The 20,369-nt window shown below is 37.7% G+C and overlaps 1 non-coding gene and 1 pseudogene across 1 annotated transcript; both read left to right on the forward strand.

Moving 5' to 3' along the window:
- Positions 1-6,838: 6,838 nt before the first annotated feature.
- LOC129537365 (U6 spliceosomal RNA) lies at positions 6,839-6,940 on the forward strand. Its single transcript, XR_008682017.2, has one exon. It is a non-coding gene; the product is annotated as a U6 spliceosomal RNA (small nuclear RNA).
- Positions 6,941-15,853: 8,913 nt separating this feature from the next.
- LOC129536299 (TATA box-binding protein-associated factor RNA polymerase I subunit A-like) lies at positions 15,854-17,488 on the forward strand (annotated as a pseudogene).
- Positions 17,489-20,369: the final 2,881 nt, after the last annotated feature.

The raw sequence follows: 20,369 nt of genomic DNA on the forward strand, positions 1-20,369 counted from the left end.
CCTATAATACTTGTTTCGTTTTCACAGGTGGTGTTGGATTATTAAAGTGGAAAGATGCCAGGAAGTTTTTAGAGTATATTTCCATTTAAGTTGGACTTTACATTATTTAAAGCTATGATAATTCAACTCAACTCTAATCCTCTTATAGTCTAGTCTGACCAAATCCATTATTTTCTATATCACCTGAATTTCAGTTTTCCTGTTACTAACCCCCGCCTCGTACAAAAAGTTTCAAGGAGAAAAATATCACTCACGTCCAATGTGTTTAGGCCATAGCCATATTTTCTTTTTATTTTTTAGAAAGCAGACAATGGACACTAGTGGGTTGAAATAGAGTTAGGAAAAAAAAATAATGGTGAATATACTACTGACTGACTATGGGGAGGTCATTAGGTCGCTCCTTATTTCACTTTAATTATTCGCTAAATAAGGTAGTAAATTTGTTCACACTATTAAGTTTTAAAGAGCAAACATGTTAAAGTAGCTCAAGATTTGCTTGTTTGTTGAGAAATAATATAAATTTAAAATATTATCATTTTTTACCTAATCATATACAATATCTACCAAGGGCCTTTTAGTTACTCAGGGTGACAGTCCTTGTTGTAGAGTAGAAAGATTTGGAGTTGGATAATGAATTCAGTTCTTTTGTTTAGTTTTGTTTGTTTAGTTTGCTGTGATCTTCAACATATGACATATGTGTTTCTTTGGCTGCCTAGAATCTGAACTACTTTTGTATCCCTGGAGAGTTCCTCATCATACACATTTCTGTGGAACTCTCTCCTACTATGGAAGCCGAAAGACCAAAAACCTACTCCTCTGTCCTCTACACTCATCACTCCTAGCATCTTGGGTATTGGCACAGAACCTGCTACTGCTACTGCTGCTAAGTCACTTCAGTCGTGTCCGACTCTGTGTGACCCCATAGACGGCAGCCCACCAGGCTCCCCAGTCCCTGGGATTCTCCAGGCAAGAACACTGGAGTGGGTTGCCATTTTCTTCTCCAATGTGTGAAAGTGAAAAGTGAAAGTGAAGTTGCTCAGTCGTGTCCGACTCTTAGCGACCCCACGGACTACAGCCTACCAGGCTCCTCCATCCATGGGATTTTCTAGGCAAGAGTACTGGAGTGGCTTGCCATTGCCTTCTCCACGGCAGGCTTCTCCAAATATCAGATTATTCCACTTGAAATTCTTGAATGAAATAGAGTACAATTCATTTTGCCAGTTGGAATGGCAATGGTGGGGATGGTGCTCTGGGCATTTCCGCTGAGTTGTTCCTACTAAGCAGCGCTACTGTTAGTCAGAAGGCTGAAATGGGGATTCAGATGGACGGTCATGATATCTATCCTGACTTTATACTGAGAAACTGGGAGAAGCCAGAGGATGAATTTAAGGCATGATATTTCATATCAGAATCCCATTTATCATGTGACCCTTCTGAAACACTCATTCAAACAAATGGACTCAGTGGTAAGTTCCCAGCAATTAGTTTTAGCTCAGAGCTGGTATGATTAAGTCCTAAGAGATCTGTGGGGTTTTTTAAGCTGTCAGTACACTTGGGAGGCTAGAGGACACACTTACAGGAGGACTTGCAGCTACACTCTATTGTCCCTTCTCATGCTGGTAGATGGGGAAACAGTGGAAACAGTGGCTGACTTTATTTTTCTAGGCTCCAAAATCACTGCATATGGTGACTGCAACCATGAAATTAAAAGATGCTTACTCCTTGGAAGGAAAGTTATGACCAACTTAGACAACATATTAAAAAGCAGAGATATTACTTTGCCAACAAATGTCCATCTAGTCAAGACTATGGTTCTTCCAGAGGTCAAGTATGGATGTGAGAGTTGGACTATAAAAAAAGCTAAGCACCAACTAATTGATGCTTTTGAACTGTGGTGTTGGAGAAGACTCTTGAGAATCCCTTGGACTGCAAGGAGATCTAACCAGTCCATCCTGAAGGAGATCAGTCCTGGGTGTTCATTGGAAGGACTGATGTTGAAGCTGAAACTCCAATACTTTGGCCACCTGATGTGAAGAGCTGATTCATTGTAAAAGACCCTGATGCTGGGAAAGATTGAGGTCAGGAGGAGAAGGGGACAACAGAGGATGAGATGGCTGGATGGCATCACTGACTCAATGGACATGGGTTTGGGTGGATTCTGGGAGTTGGTGATGGACAGGGAGGCCTGGCATGCTGTGGTTCATGGAGTCGCAAAGAGTCAGACACGACTGAGGTACTGAACTGAACTGAACTGAACATGCTGGTTAGCCTCCCCTCGGGTGACATTGGACCCACAAAAGCACAGCATCAGTAATTTCCCTCTCACCATGAGAACCTTCTCCAGGCAAACCACCTCATAAGAAACTACTTTCACAATCCCCTAAGGAAAAGTAAATGTTCCTAATGTGCTGAAGCTTGTCTAGAATAGATTAAAATCGCAAGCATATGCAAATACTAAATGAGTTACCACTTAATTAGGAAATGTTAAATTTGTCATTTTTATTATCAAGAAGTCACTTTGAGGGATAAGCTGTATCAGACTCATTTTAAAGATGAGAGACAGAAACAACAAGTGTTCTTAGCAAATATTAACCTAGAGTTTGAAACTGTGGTTCTTTAATTTTAAATATATTGACTCATGGCTGAGTCTCTTCATGGTTCACCTGAAACTATCACAACATTGTCAGTCAGCTATACCCCAATTTAAAAAAAAAAAAAAGTTCAAAATAAAATAAAACACACTGACTCTAGAGATAAAATTTCAAAAGTACCAATACTAATAAGACATGTTAATTTGTATATTATAATATTTAACAAATGTCTGGCTTCAGAATTAATTTTGCTCCTTTTAAGAATATATAGTTTAAAAGGAAATTATTTTAAATGGATAATATCACATACAAAACAAAGTTTATCCACAAATACTGCTTACCTGGTGGCTCGAATGGTAAAGAATCTGCCTTCAATGCAAGAGACGTGGGTTCGATCTCTGGGTCAGGAACATCCTCTGGAGAAGGGAATGGCAACCCATTCCAGTATTGTTGCCTGGAGAATTCCATGGAGGGAGGAATCTTGTGAACTCCTGTCCATGGGGTCAAAAAGAGTCAGACACGACTGAGCAACTAACACTTTCCCATTCACTTCACAAGTCATACAATGAAAAATGTTTTTTAACTTAAAAAATTATTTTAAGGAATTTAAACAACCAGGACTTAATGATGAAATTCTGATCATTAAGGTAGTGGTTGACGTAGTAATAGAGAAATTGACCAATGAATAAAGAGAGTATAGAAGCCCAGAGGCAGAACTAGTCCAGTGTGGAAAAATTTTGGTATATAAAAAGAGGTGAGGAAGAGAGAAACTATTTAATAAATGAAGCTGAAATAAATTTCTATTATGAAAAAGATCAAATTTGATCCCTACCACAGGCCATAATTTTTTTAAAAAATCAATTCTAAATAGAATAGGTATTGAAAATACAAAAAAAAAAAATTTCTAGAAGAAAATACAGGTGAATATTTAAGACCCTGCTGTAGGGAAAGATTTCTTAAAAAAAAAAACAACAGAATAAATAAATATAAACTTTGCTGTATCTAAATTAGGAAATTTTGTTCAAAAACACCTTAGGGAGGCGGTGTGGATAGGAGAGGGCTTTAATGCAGGAGAAGACACATGAACATTTGTAACAAGGAAAATTTCTGTAAAGAATATATCTTAGACTTCCCTGGTGGCACAGTGGATCAGAATTTTCCTGCAATGCAGGGGTCACAGGTTCAATCCCTGGTCAGGAAATATCTCACATGCCATGCAGCAGAGCAACTAAACCCATGTAACACAATTCCTGAGCCCAAATTCTAAGGTCTGAAAGCTGCAACTACTGAAGCCTGCATGCCTAGAGCCCGTGCTTTGCAACAAGAGAAGCCACTGCAATGAGAAGCCTTTGCACAACTAGAGAGTAGCCCTCACTTGCCACAATTAGAGAAAAAAAAAAAATCCTATCACATTCAAAATTTAAAAATAAGCTAATAAATAAAAGAATATATATTTTAAAACTCTTAAGAAAACAATAAGAAAATCAATATAGAAACTATTAGAATAAAGGACACAAACACTTAGCTAAAGATAAAATGCATATAAATAAGGAATACATGATAGGCAATGTTGTTAATAATCAGTGAAAGGTAAAACAAGACCCAAGTGAGATACCATGTTATGGCCATTAAATTTGCACAACTTAAAAAATCTGGAAATGTCAAGTGTCAGGAAGCACATGGAATTCCAAGGTCTCTTATATATTTCTGTTGTAAAGGTACCTGAACGAAATCACTCTGGAAAACAGTTTTATATTACCTCCAAAATCCAAACATTCATAAACCTTATGACCAGCAACTTAATTTGCAGGCATATATGCTTGAGAAATTCATAGATACGTACAATAGGAAACATGGATAGGATTCTTATAATAGCACTACTTTCAACAGCAAAAAGCTAAATGCCCATCAACATGAATAAGCTGGTATATTTACACAGTGGAATATTACATAGGCAGCATTTTACTATTCAGTTCAGTTCAGTCGCTCAGTCGTGTCCGACTCTCCGCGACCCCATGAATCACAGCACGCCAGGCCTCCCCGTCCACCACCAACTCCCGGAGTCCACCCAAACTCACGTCCACAGAGTCGGTGATGCCATCCAGCCATCTCATTCTCTGTCGTCCCCTTCTCCTCCCACCCCCAACCTTTCCTAGCATCAGAGTCTTTTCCAGTGAGTCAACTCGTCGCATGAGGTGGCCAAAGTATTGCAGTTTCAGCTTTAGCATCAGTCCTTCCAATGAATACCCAGGATTGATCTCCTTTAGAATGGACTGGTTGGATCTCCTTGCAGTACAAGGGACTCTCAAGAGTCTTCTCCAACACCACAGCTCAAAAGCATCAATTCTTCGCATCAGCTTTCTTCACAGTCCAACTCTCACATCCATACATGACCATGGGAAAAACCATAGCCTTGACTAGACAGACCTTTGTTGGCAAAGTAATGTCTCTGCTTTTTAATATACTATCAGCAACACAAATTGTGGTAGACTGAAAAATGGCCCCTGACAATACACTCAAATCCCAACTCCCAGAACCTATGAATATAGTAAGTCCTTCACATCCTCTCTGTCTACGGGTTCCATATCTATGGGTTGTACATTCCTGGACTGAAAATACAGTTTTTTAAATCCTGAATGTTCCACTAAGCAAAATTTGAATTTACTGCTCACTGGCAGCTATTTACTTAGCATTTATATTACAACTATATACCTAGCTTTTATATTGTATTAGCTATTATAAGTAATCTCAAGATGATTTAAAGGATGTACATAGGTTATATGAAAATACTACACCATTTTATATAAGGGTCAGGAGCATCCTCGGATTTTGATGTCTGGTGGGGATGGGTCCTGAAATTAATACCCCACAGACCCCAAGGATAAAAGGCTCACTTAAAACTCAACATTCAAAAAACTAAGATCACGACATCCAGTCTTATCTGGACCAGACTTACCATGAAGTCATGGTAATAGGTGGGGAAGAAAATGGAAACGGTGACAGACTTTATATTTCTTGGCTCCAAAATCACTGTAAATGGTGACTACAGTCATGAAAGAAAAGCTATGACAAACCTAGTCAGCTTACTGAAAAGCAGAGACATCACTTTACAAAGTTCTGTCTAGTCAAACCTATGGTTTTTCCAGTAGTCATGCATGGATGTGAGAGTTGGACCATAAAGAAGGCTGAGCACCAAAGAAGTGATGCTTTCAAATTGTGGTGCTAGAGAAGACTCTTGAGAGTCCCTTGGACTTCAAGGAGATCAAACCAGTCAATCTTAAAGGAAATCAGTCCTGACTAGTCATTGGAAGGACTGAAGCTGAAGCTCCAATACTTCTGCCAACTGATGTGAAGAACTGACTCACTGGAAAAAACCATGATACTGGGAAAGATAGAAAGCAGGAGGGGAAGGGGTCGACAGAAGATGAGATAGTTGGATGGCATCACTGACTCATTGGACATGAGTTTGAACAAACTCTGGGCAATGGTGAAGGGCAAAGGGGAGCCTAGCATGCTGCATTCTATGGGGTCGCAAAGAGTCAGACATGATTGATGACTGTACAACAGACACCAAGGGACAAATGTATTACCTTATACGGCGAAAGATTCAATCAAGTTAAAGCTACTGAGAGGAAGAACTTATTCTGATCTTTCTTATGGGCCCTAAATGATATCACATATATCCTTATAAGAGAGAGGAGAGGGAATTCTGAGACAGACATCCATAAAAAGAGGAGACAAAACCCACCAGACATCAAAATCCGAGGATGCTCCAGACCCTTATATAAAATGGTGTAGTATTTGCATATACCCTATTTACATCCTTTAAATCATCTTGAGATTACTTATAATAGCTAATACAATATAAAAGCTAGGTATACAGTTGTAATATAAATGCTAAGTAAATAGCTGTCAATGAGCAGTAAATTCAAATTTTGCTTAGAGATTTGAAAATGTTGACAATGTGGTGAAAAGCAAAGGCACGCTAGCAGCCACAGAAGCTGAAAGAGACAAGCAACAGAGTATTCCTCTTGAGCCTCTGAAAAGTGAACAGCCCTGGTAGCACCTTGATTTAGGTCCCAATGAAACAAATTTTGGACTTCTGGCCTCCTGAACAGAGGATAAATTTCTGTTGTTTTTAGCCACCACATTTATGGTAATTTGTTACAGCAACCACAGAAAGCTAACACACAATCCAATGATACTTCCATAAATACAGCAAGTATATTTTCTAAAATGTTGGCTGAGTGACTGCTCAGTGCATGTACTAAAACTGGAACAATACAGAGAAGATTAGCATGGCCCTGCCAAAAGATGACATGTAAATTCGTGAAGCATTCCATATTTTTAATGAATATTAGGATGTTAACAATAAATACAAAAGAATGGGAAAAAATTAGCTGAAACAGAAAACAAAAATAAAAGGCCTAAATAAAAACCAAGTAGGTTTTGTAAAATAATTTATATTAACATGGAAGGCTATATGGCAAAAATGAAAAGAATAAATCTAAAAAATTAAGGGAGAAATCTTCCTTAATCAAGAGATCACTGTATCAAGGCCAATGTCCTTTTCTGGGACATTGATCATACTGTCTGACTATCCACAGTGCATGCTTAGTCACTCAGTCGAATTGTCTGACTCTTTGCAACACCATAGACTATAACCCACCAGGCTTCTCTGTCCACAGAATTCTCCAGGCAAGAATACTGGAGTGGGTTGCCATTATCTTCTCCAGGGTATCTTTTCTACCCAGGGATCAACCCTGGGTCTCCTGCTTTGCAGGCAGACTTTTTACTGTCTGAGCCACCAGTGATCCATAGGATTATAACAACATATGAGGCTTCCTAATTATAATTAGATATGAAATGATGGAATGATCTTGGAATGGTGATAAGAACACTAGCTCTTTGGGATGTAAAGAAAAGAGACACAGGAATAGTTTGTTAAGATATAGATAGGAAGAACCAGCAATTTGAGAAACATAGAAATGACAGGTAGCATCCAGAGGGAATTCTGATTTAATTTGCATTAAGCAAGCAGCTTATGATAGCCTCATCTACTTTTCTACTACAATATATCCAAGACAGTGGTTCTGAAACTTTGATTGGAATCAGAATCACCTAAGAACTGGGCATAAACCCAAAGGCACAGGTCTACCCTCTTCAATGAGCCTGCTCTACTGTGTTTGTCCTGAGTTCTCCAGGTGTTCTGATATACACCAGCATTTGAGAAAACCAGCAATGTGGGGAAAATACACACAGGGAAAACTGTAATGTCACTGGCAGCTATTGACTAGGCCCCCAAAAGAGTAACAGAAAGCTATTATTTTCTCTCTGCCCATTCAAATCTGTTCTCTGAGGTTAATTCAAAGCAGAAATCTAAACAGATGCCATGACTTTTTTGATCACTCTCAGAAAAGAGTTCCTCTAGTCATCTTTAGTCACAAAATATTTAATTTGGGTACTTAAATGATCACTCCCAAGAAACACTCAAGACTCCAAACTTAATTTAAAGCTCCTCCCTCCCTCGCTTCCTTAGAGAGGAAGCTAGCATGGGAAGGTTTCTAGCTCCCTTGTTCTCACTCACTGCTCTTCTTCCAATCATCTAGATTTCAGGAAGGCATATTAGAAAGAGGTAAGGCCAAGAAAGTTTTCCTTTAATAGTCACCAGTAGAATCTGGCACTGGTATACCCTGGTTTGGCAGGAATTTAAGGCTGATTCTTTTCCTGGACAGTATTTGGACTTTCTATGGAGTCCCATCACTGGCAATGGGATCCCCCACTGCTGCTCTCTTTAAATGTGTGTGGGCTCCTCTGCCTGGACATTGATGATCTCACCCTGACTTTCTGAGGCCCATTCCACTCTCTCAAGAGCATAGAGCCCCTCCAAGGTAGCTCCAGGTATTCTTTCTCTTCCATATGGCCCCCTCTGGCATCCCCAGGAAGCCTGAATGAGTTCTTCCTTCCAAAGACTTCCAGCAATAACAAGCTGTTCCTAAGGCAGCCAGACTTCAGGTTTTTCTAGCAGCAATATCTGTGCCTCAGACTGCAATACACAAGGCAATCTCTTTAAAGGGCCCCCTTGAATCCTCTCTCATTTGGCTTGAGGAGAAATGGAAAAGCATTTCATAGGACTCCAAATCAAATAATCTCTACTTAAAAGATAGACAACCAAAACAAGAAACAAAAGAGTGGGTTACAGTGTATTTGGAAGCATTGAGAAAAACAAGACAAACAGCTTTGTTAATTTGAACAAAGTAGAATAGAAAGATTGTTTTTAACATGGATAAAAGAGAATCATGAGAGTAATAAGAGATGAAAATCCTAAAATGTATCAAAATACAGAAAGACAAATTCTTGGAATTGAGTGATAATTTGACATAGGATCAATTCTATACACATTTCTCAGCCCCTAATCAATTATATAGAAAATATATGATTATACTTAGGCTTCTCTGGTGGCTCAGATGGTAAAGAATCCACCTGCAATGCAAGAGACCTGGGTTCAATCCCTGGGTTGGGAAGATCCCCTGGAGGAGGTCATGGCAACCCACTCCAGTATTCTTGTCTGGAGAATCCCATGGACAGAGGAGCCTGGAGGGCTACAGTCCTTGGGGTCACAAAGAGTAAGACACAATTGAGCAACTAGCACAGCACACAGCACATAAAAATTAGAATAAATGAATTCAGAATTTTATATATATCAAATTTTGTGAAATTTTCAGTAGAAAATTAACCAATGCACATGACCCTTTAAAAACAATATATATCTTGCAAAAAACCTAAATTCCAAAGTACCAAAAATATGCTACTTCTAGTCTTTCTCTGCAAAAGAATAAAACTAGTATTTCCAAAAGAAATATTTTTTAAAAAGGATCTGATTAGTTAATAATTCAAAAATAGCCTCATAATACTTTGGGCCAAAAAATATGTATAATTATAAACTGTTTAGGAAGAAATGGTAATGAGTTATATGTATAATTTGTAGGGGCTGATCAAGGCAATGCTCAAAGGTAATTTCACATTAAATAAAATTTAAATTAGCTTAAAATGAATTATTTGTTTTTTATTATGTTATCCTAAATTCAAGCATTTGGAGAAAATCCATAGAAATCGAGGCAAGTCAGAAAGAAAATATTAATAGTTTTGAATCTTTGGACTTTGATGCTGAATGAAAAAAGACCTACTTTTTATTTATTAAAAAATAATTGGGGCTTCCCTGGTGGCTTAGTGGTAAAGAATCCACCTGCCAATGCAGGAGACATAGGTTCGATCCCTGATCCGGAAAGATCCCATATGCCGCAGAGCAACTGAGCCGGAGTGCCACAGTTATTGAATCTGTGCTCAAGAGCCCATGTGCCACAACTATTGAACCCACATGCTGCAACCGCTGAAGCCCACATGCCTAGTGCCTGTGTTCCATAACAAGAGAAGCCACTGCAATGAGAAGCCCATGCACTGCAACTAGAGAAAAGCCCCCACAGCAACGAAGACCCAGCAGAGCCAAAAATAAACTAAAAAATAAAAATAAGTTTTACAATTGGGTGCTTAATTCATGCTTGGCACTTTTCTATACAAAAAAAAAAAAAAGAACAAGTCACAGGTGTTATCCTCCAGAAATAGGGAATGAAGTCAGTAGGGAATTAAGTCAATAGATAATTAAAATATAGGGGATATCAGAGATTCTCTGACAGTAAGTACAAGAGGCCAAAAGGCAGGTAGCTGTACCATCTATAAGCCATAAGGTGACAGTGAAGGTCTTTTGAAGGAAGGATATGAAAAGCGAGTCTTGAGGGTGAAAGGCATTATCCATTAGGGAGAAGGGTGTGGTACACACACAGGGAAGCATATGGAAGGAGAAAGAACAGAGTGCATTTAAAGAACTGAACACAATATTGCTGTTGTTCAATTGCTAAGTCATGTCTGAATCTCTTGCAATCTCATGGAAATGTAGACGCGAGATGAAGTTAAGCAAGGAAATGAACACTGAAAACCTAAAATTATGTACCAGGAGCCAGGAAGTGAATACTAACAAATACTGACTAAGTAGAGAACAGAAGATCCAAAAGTGAAGGAAAAAGTAAAAGCAGCCAGAGAGAAGGGTACAAAGGAAAGATACAAAACTCAGAGGAAAGTGGAGATGAAATAATAAAAAATTAACAGAGATGTTATAAATTATCAGAACTGAGGAAAATTGGCAAAGCCTCCATTGTAACCTTAAGGAGAATAATTTCAGTAGAGTTGCACCACAATTCTATCAGGTTTCCTTTAAGGTCAATTGGCAAACTATTTCTTAGAAACTCATCATTCGGTCCTATTATGAAATTTCAATTCTCCAATCAATTAAAAACACGTATTAGACGACCATTCTCAAGATATACTAGGTAGGCTGAATGTGAAAGCTTAGAAATCAGGTTGTGATTCTCCGGAATCACAGAGCAGTAGTTACATAAGGACTTTAAAAAAAACAAAATAAAAGTTTTATGGGACGCTTCAGAGTAATCCTGCAAGTCAATCATTAATTTGAATAATATTGGGATTTTTTAATAAAATAATATTAATTTCCTGAACATCATTCCTAACAGTGATGGTAACATCACGTCAACTTATAACCAAAGCAGCATATGCTAAAAGTGAGAGGCTTCAATCTAAAATGTGAATTATGGGAATGTATGAAATTGCAGCAAAGAATTTTTAGGGGCTATGATTAGTGAAATATCACGTTCTCTCCACAGATTAGGAAATTGCTTCCCAGTGCCACTGAGCCCTTATGCTTCCATCAATTTGGTTACCAATTATTTCCCAATATCCATCAATTCCAGTCACTAATATGTTTATCTGTGGTATTTTAAAAGTAATCTTAAGGATAAAGTGGAATGGAAATGACTCATCTGCTCTTGCTGGAACAATTGGCCAATTCAAAATATTTAAGTGCCAGTTCTGAGTGTTATTATGAATATCACATTAAATACATCAACTGCCAGAGCTGATTATGTGGATACACTCATAGATGAAGTAAAACTTTGCAGAATTTCAGGAAATTTAAGTTCCAGGATTATATAAGCATTATTTAACTTTTTAGTCAGTTATTCAATCAATCATACATTAAGTATTTATTGAACATCTACTATGTACCAGGTCCTTTTCCAGGCACAGGGAGTAGCAGGAACAAAAAAGAAACAACTATATTCTCAATGATTATCACAGAGTTGCTTTCTCTAAGTATTCATTTCTGAAATAAGAAAAATTCGTGACACAAGACATTTTGAAGAGGTATGTGTTCTCTGAATGCTTTGATGATGAGTCTGATATATTTTGTCCCTTCTTCCCAAATCCATTTAAAATATTTATCATCTTTCTCTGACAAAATGTAAAATAATGTTTCTTTTTTGAAGGCAATGAAAAAGGATTCTGTAATAAAATTTGCTTATTGCTCATGAGAAAGAATTCTAATAACAGAGAGAATTTTTTTAAAAAAACACAGTTTTTTAAAATTATTATTTTAAATTTGGAATCTGTCAGCCACATACTTGATTTACCAGTCACTTGCATATTAGAATATTCAGTAATCTCTAGATGTGTCTCAATTACACGAAGAATAAGAACATATCAACCCATGTTTTATACCTTTCTTAGCCCACTCCTAATGCTTTTGTTCTGCTTACATATTTTAAGAATTATTCATCCTTTTGCATATTCATGAGTAGTGTCATATAAAGACATGGTAGAATTGACAGCTTTTCACATTTTCATTTATTCAGAAAACATTACAACTTATAAATTCAAATAACATGCCTAATGATAAGTGTTAGGTCCATACCATTTCTGTCCTTTATCGAGCCCATCTTTGCATGAAATGTTCCCTTGATATCTCTAATTTTCTTGAAGAGATCTCTTGTTTTACCTATTCTGTTGTTTTCCTCTATTTCTTTGCATTGATTGCTGAGGAAGGCTTTCTTATCTCTCCTTGCTATTCTTTGGAACTATGCATTCAGATGCTTATATCTTTCCTTTTCTCCATTGCTTTTCGCTTCTCTTCTTTTCACAGCTATTCATAAGGCCTCCTCAGACAGCCATTTTGCTTTTTTGCATTTCTTTTCCATGGGGATGGTCTTAGTCCCTGTCTCCTGTACAATGTCACGAACCTCCATCCATAGTTCATCAGGCACTCTATCTATCAGATCTAGTCCTTTAAACCTATTTCTTACTTCCACTGTATAATCATAAGGGATTTGATTTACATCATATCTGAATGGTCTAGTGGTTTTCCCTACTTTCTTCAATTTAAGTCTGAATTTGGCAATAAGGAGTTCATGATCTGAGCCACAGGCAGCTCCTGGTCTTGTTTTGCTAACTGTATAGAGCCTAACAGAAGCAGAAGATATTAAGAAGAGGTGTCAAGAATACACAGAAGAACTGTACAAAAAAGATCTTCACGACCAAGATAATTACGATGGAGTGATCACTCACCTAGAGCCAGACATCTTGGAATGTGAAGTCAAGTGGGCCTTAGAGAGCATCACTATGAACAAAGCTAGTGGAGGTGATGGAATTCCAATTGAGCTATTTCAAATCTTGAAAGATGATGCTGTGAAAGTGCTGCACTCAATATGCCAGCAAATTTGGAAAACTAGGCAGTGGCCACAGAACTGGAAAAGGTCAGTCTTCATTCCAATCCCAAAGAAAGGCAATGCCAAAGAATGCTCAAACTACTGCACAATTGCACTCATCTCACACACTAGTAAAGTCATGCTCAAAATTCTCCAAGCCAGGCTTCAGCAATATGTGAACCATGAACTCCCAGATGTTCAAACAGGTTTTAGAAAAGGCAGAGACACCAGAGATCAAATTGCCAACATCCGCTGGATCATGGAGAAAGCAAGAGAGTTCCAGAAAAACATCTATTTCTGCTTTATTGACTATGCCAAAGCCTTTGACTGTGTGGATCACAATAAACTGTGGAAAATTCTGAAAGAGATGGGAATACCAGACCACCTGACCTGCCTCCTGAGAAACCTGTATGCAGGTCAGGAAGCAACAGTTAGAACTGGACATGGAACAACAGACTGGTTCCAAATAGGGAAAGGAGTACATCAAGGTTGTATATTGTCACCCTGCTTATTTAACTTATCTGCAGAGTACATCATGAGAAACGCTGGGCTGGAAGAAGCACAAGCTGGAATCAAGATTGCTGGGAGAAATATCAATAACCTCAGCTATGCGGATGACACCACCTTTATGTCAGGAAGTGAAGAGGAACTAAAGAGCCTCTTGATGAAAGTGAAAGAGGAGAGTGAAAAGGTTTGGCTTGAAGCTCAACATTCAGAAAACAAAGATTATGGCATCTGGTCCCATCACTTCATGGGAAATAGATGGGGAAACAGTGGAAACAGTGTCAGACTTTATTTTGGGGGCTCCAAAATCACTGCAGATGCTGATTGCAGCCATGAAATTAAAAGACGCTTACTCCTTGGAAGGAAAGTTATGACCAACCTAGATAGCATATTAAAAAGCAGAGACATTACTTTGCCAACCAAGGTCCGTCTAGTCAAGGCAATGGTTTTTCCCGTGGTCATGTATGGATGTGAGAGTTGGACTGTGAAGAAAGCTGATCGCTGAAGAATTGATGCTTTTGAACTGTGGTGTTGGAGAAGACGTTGAGAGTCCCTTGGACAGCAAGGAGATCCAACCAGTTCATTCTAGAGGAGATCAGTCCTGGGTGTTCATTGGAAGGACTGATGCTAAAGCTGAAACTCCAATACTTTGGCCACCTCATGCAACGTGTTGACTCACTGGAAAAGAGTCTGATGCTGGGAGGGATTGGGGGCAGGAGGAGAAGGGGACAACAGAGAATGAGGTGGCTGGATGGCATCACCAACTCGATGGACATGAGTTTGAGTGAACTCTGGGAGCTGGTGATGGACAGGGAGGCCTGGCATGCTGTGATTCATGGGGTCGCAAAGAGTCGGACATGACTGAGCGACTGAACTGAACTGAAACTGAATTGAATTGAATGGTAAGTGTATACACTTCTTTGTGTCTCTTCCTTAAATTCAGCACCTCTTCATTACATTTTCCACCATTTCATGACTCGGTTGCTGGCCAGCTCATATCTTTTCTTGTGATTTGCTGCTGAAAAGTTTTTACACTTTATGTAAGTTGATGCCTATCATTTTTTCTACTTTGATGAAATTTGAGAGCTTTGAAATTAGGATATATTGACATTTCCAGTGAGTCTCATATATACTTAAATTCTTGTTTTCTTAAAGGTTTCTCATAATATATTGTTGAATAAGTTGAATAAGTGATCTCATGTACTGTGTCGTTTTTGTTAATGTCAAATGTATTCCCTTTTTTTAGGAATCTACTTGCTGTTTACATTTCTTGTTTTTCAGGCTAATGCAATTAATTAATCATTTGATAACTCACCAAACATGTATTTAACACTACTTTGTAGGAGGCAGTTTTCCAGGTGCCAAGATTATAACTGTGAACAAAATATACATTCTTGCCCTCATAGAGCTATCACATCCTCCTAATATTAAACAACTTTTTTTAAAGAAATATATTCCACTTCCCTGGTGGCTCAGATGGTAAAGAACGTGCCTGCAATGTGGGAGTCCCGGGTTCAACCCCTGGGTTGGGGAGATCCCCTGGAAAATGGAATAGCTACTCATTCCGGTATTCTTGCCTGGAGAATTCCATGGAGAGAGGAACCTGGCAGGGCTATAGTCCATGTGGTTGCAAACAGTTGGACATGACTGAGCAAGTAACACTTTCATATTCTTTTAAAGACAAAATTTAGTTACTCTCTTTTATTCAACCTCTCCTGAGTAAAGTTTTGGTCCTTTATGAACACAGTTTTCGTAAAAAATATACTTTAAAATCACAATAATTTAAAGTATATTTCATATCTTTCTTGTATTTTATGTTTCTAGGGCTCTCTTTCTAACTTTTTCTCTACAACACCTTGTCTTATAAATGTCTTTTCTTATATTTAAATTATTCGGTAAAATAATTGGTGTAAATAGCTAAATGTGCCATAGTTTTACCATCAAAAATATGAATATCAGTGTTTTTAAAAACTCAGCATTGGGGGCTGGGTCTGCGATTCTCCAGAGTGCAGGAGGCAAGTTTTTCAAGCTTTTTCTGGTAACTTGCTCGTTTCGCGATGTGTGAGGGTTTCCTCCTGCTGGTCCGGAGTCAGGAGACTGAGTTTGGTATCATAGAAAAATTCTGGCTTCAGGCAGTCTGGAATAGATATGAGTGACTTCAGTGAAGAATTGATAAGACCCATGACAGAGGATGAACAGGGGGAACCGTATGTGCGCTCTGGTTCAGGAATGTGTTTCTCTTGGCTCCAGAAGCATATAGAATCCATAGGCTCTGGAGGAAAACAGGAGAAGGATTTTGCTCAGACAACAAGCGCTTGTTTAAGTTTTATCCAAGCTCTGCTGAAGCACCAGTGGCAGCGAGCTGCAGAATACATGCACAGTTTCCTTCAGGTTTTGGAAGACACGGATAGCAACAAAAGGCAGGGTGCACCTGAGTAACTTCTGTTTTGACAGATTGTTTGGAGGCTTGGAAGTGAAATTCTTTATTAGCATCCCAAAAGCAACGTGGAGACTTTCAATACCTTTGCTGACAGGATGAAAAATAATGGTATCACGAATTACTTGAAGATTTCCTTACAACATGCATTATACCTTATGCATCATGGATTGCTTGACGATGTGAACAGAATTCTCACCCAGGCAGAGACATGGCGATATGGTGAAAAGTCTTCTTCCCAGGAAGTGTTAGTCAACCTTATTCAGGCCTATAAAGGGCTTCTGCAGTATTATTCTTGGTCTAAAAAGAAGATGGAATTGTCTCAACTCAATAAAGATGATTATGCTTACAACGCAGCATCCCAGAATGTGCTTAACCACAGCTGGAAGACGTCTATAAACCTCTGCTGCTGCTGCTGCTGCTAAGTCGCTTCAGTCGTGTCTGACTCTGTGCGACCCCATAATCGGATGCACATTGATTCAAACTCCTGGAGTTTGGGACCCTTTTGTGAAGAGTTATATAGAGATGCTGGAATTCTACGGGGATCAAGATGGCGCCCGAGAGGTGCTTAACAATTGACCTAATTAATGTAGAACTTAATGCTCCTGTAATGCATTTTTACCTCTGTACTTTGCCTGCTGCTCGTAAAACCAAAGTTACTCCATTTTAAGATAAGGTTGTTTTTAAGTAAAGATTCCTAAAATTGTTTTTGAAAAAATAAAAAAATAAAATAAAATTGAAAAAAAAAAAAAACAATTACGCCTATGATGAAAAGTTCCCATCAAATCCAAACGCTCATGTCTACTTATACTTTCTAAAGAGAGAGAAAGCACCAAGAGAGAAACTGAGAAGTCTGCTTAAGATTTTGTATCAGATTGTACCATCTCATAAACTGATGTTAGAATCCCATAGGTTACTGCGAAAATCAGACAAGGAAGAACACCATGAACTGGGATTGGAGGTGTTATTTGGAATTTTAGATTTTGCTAGCTATACTAAAAATATAACTGCTTGGAAATACCTGGCAAAATATCTCAAACAGACTCTAATGGGGAGTCATCTTGCCTGGGTTCAAGAAGAGTGGAACTCCAGGAAAAGCTGGTGGCCAAGCTTTCACTTCAGCTACTTTTGGGCAAAAAGGATTTGGAAGGATGATAAAACTTTGGCTTGTGAGAACGCTTTGGTAGCTGGGTTATTGTTAGGAAAAGGTTGTAAATATTTTCGGTATATTTCAAAGCAAGATCATCAAGTGTTAAAGAAGAAAATGAAACAGATGAAGAAATCAGTGAAAAAATACAGCATTGTAAATTCAGGACTCTGATACTGAATTTTAGTTATTTCAGATTAGTAGCTACAGAGTAGTAATTCAGTGATAGTTTTAAGTGTATTTATTTATTTGGTATTTTAAGAAGTAGTTTATTTGACTACAAAAAGTTTATTTGTATATATTTATATTTTAATTTTTTATTAGAAAACTGAGATTTACATTGTGTTTGTATCACTCACTGAGTGCGTGGAATTTAGAAACAACATCATTGCAGAAAGATAGCAAAAATGCAAAGTCTTGAAACCTGTGGGATATGGAAAACATTGTCCACTGAGGTCTTAAATGTGGTAGACTTTGCATGAAGGGAAGAGCAATGAGTATACAAGTGTGCAACCCAGTTTGGGAAGTTGGCAGGGTGAACGGAGTGATCATGGAGAAGGGAAAGCAACTGATATGTGCCAGGTATTAATGCAATAAAGATAGAAATAAGGCTGAGAGACTCAACAGAGTCAAAGCTATTTGAATATTTGTATATTTTTTATATATTTTTTTACTATCAGTTATAGCTAGAGGAAGATTCTCACTTGTTCTTTGTAAATACATTTTTCGCTTTTGTACTGTTAAATGTAACTTTAAAGATTAATCTTCAGATAAAAATATATATTAAAAAAAAAAAGACTCTGCATTGTACCTTTAGGTTTGAGATAATGTGGGTTAATAATTTTGTGACTGAGATTGGAAATTGTCCCTGACATACATTCCTCCCCCTCTTTCATAGTTGAAGTTTGTCCTTATGGGGTTCTTCTTTTTCACTGACTGGGCCATAAATAAGAGGTGCTGGTGGAGATTTAGTTACTAAGTCATGTCCCATGCAGACCCCCATGGACTATAGCCTGCAAGGCTCCTCTGTCCATGGGCTCTCCCAGGCAAGAATACTGGAGTGGGTTGCCATTTCCTTCTTCAATAAATAAGAGACTGGAGCTTAATCGGTCACATGTAACCATAATATGGAAACCACATAGTGACTATGGCCCAGCAACAAGAGAGAAGGCATTTCGATCCCCAATGATTATGCAGGCATCATGCCAACCCTGGACAGGTAACACTAAGATTCTGTTTGCCTGAGACAGAAAACCCCCATATTGCTTACGACATTATCATTTATAGATTTCTGTCAGTTGCAGACAAATCTAATCCTACGTGATGCATAGTCCATAACTTACTTTCATAAATTTAATAATCTTTTCTAGATCATATGTAATTATGGTCACCCAGATTATTTATTGGAAATGATGAAACTTTAAGCTATGACTCTTACTGACAACAGCATGATTCCCCAGTCCAACGCTTGGAGACTTTTTCTGAAAAATGAAAGCACAATCTTTTTCTGACATCATTTTCACATAATCACAGATACCTAGGGGAAAAAACAAATGAACCATGTCCAAAATAGCAAGTAACTGGTGATAATAAAAGTACATGCTTGTTGAGTTATCAAATAATTGACTAATTACATTAGAATGAAAGATAAGAAATATTTCAATTTATGAATTACAAGTAGATTCCTACCAAAGGGAATAATAATATTTTGAAAGTGAGGCAACAGACAAATATGTTAGCTCAGGCAGCTAACACCAACCAGGCAGAAAAAAAGCACTACTGGAGGGTTGGATTAAGAAAGATGCATTAAGTTGACCATAAATTTTACTTTTTTTAATCAAATAAGATATTGAAAAAAATCCACTCTATAAAATTACAGTAAAAGGTGTGACTTGTTTTGTATAATTGATTTAATGTAATTGTTTCTATTTTATCACTTTCCTTAGAGTTAAATTTTGCCTCCCCCCATTTTTCTGGGGAATTAGGATTTGCACATTCCCCAGTCTTCCCTTTTTCTTCCCTCTGCTTGATGCTATCTTATGCATGAAATTGTACAACGGGTTCACCTTCATTTTCTTCTTATTTTTTTAAAAATGTTTTATTTTGTATTGAGATATAGCCAATTAACAATATAGTGGTCATTTCAGGTGAGCAGTGAAAGGACTCAGCCACACAGACACATGTCCATTCTCCACCAAACCACCTTCATTTTCTAACCAAGATCTTGTACATTAAATACCAGATCCACCATATGTCATGCAACTGTCACATGGTGCTGATTATTTTTCCAAATTTCAATGATTCACAACCACTGCTGAGTTGCTCAAGAGCATTTTTAATCCAGAGTGGTTAACATGACTTGAACAGTGACATTATTTAACTGGTAACACTGTAGATTTACAAGCAAAAGCAAGCCTTACACCAGAGACATCAAGTTGGCAAAAAAAAGAGAATGAAACCTCAAATTTTAAAAGCTGATGTGAAAAGTGTCTTATTTAATTCAAATAAACCACTATGAAATAATCCTTTAAAACATGTAAATGAAGAGCTAAGCACCTAAAAATGAAGATAACATCTAGTTGAGAGAGAGAGTTTATATTCTTTTGGATGGTGGGATTAAATAACACGAAGACTCCAAATACACCTACATATAAAGAGTTTGGTTCCCAAAACAATTTTTAAATATTTATACCATCTCTAAGGGAATGGCTGGAAAACGAACAAAGTACCCCATTTAAAAGAGTTTCAAAGAGCATACCTATTGTTGCAATTAATTTACTTCCTGACAGGCTGAAAGAAATTACAGATCTCATCTATAAGTTTAGATGAGAAATTATATTAACATTTGTGATTATCAGTAATAACAAAACAGTTCAAGAGAGTCACACAAGAGAAAAACAAAATGCTTTTAGTTTGGATGCAACTGTACAAAAGTACAACTCAAACTTCTTTTTTAGCAAGAAGTTCAAGTTACATATTAAATCTCTATTTCCACTCAAAAGTTTAGGAGGTTTTAATAGACTGCTAAGCAAGCATAGCAAGTGTCATACTCTGATACCACATTAACAATGCAAACAGAA

The sequence above is a fragment of the Moschus berezovskii genome, chromosome 6, assembly GCF_049115385.1.
Source record: "Moschus berezovskii isolate FMDL1 chromosome 6, NW_MosBer_1.0, whole genome shotgun sequence".
In the NCBI taxonomy this organism is placed as follows: domain Eukaryota; kingdom Metazoa; phylum Chordata; class Mammalia; order Artiodactyla; family Moschidae; genus Moschus; species Moschus berezovskii.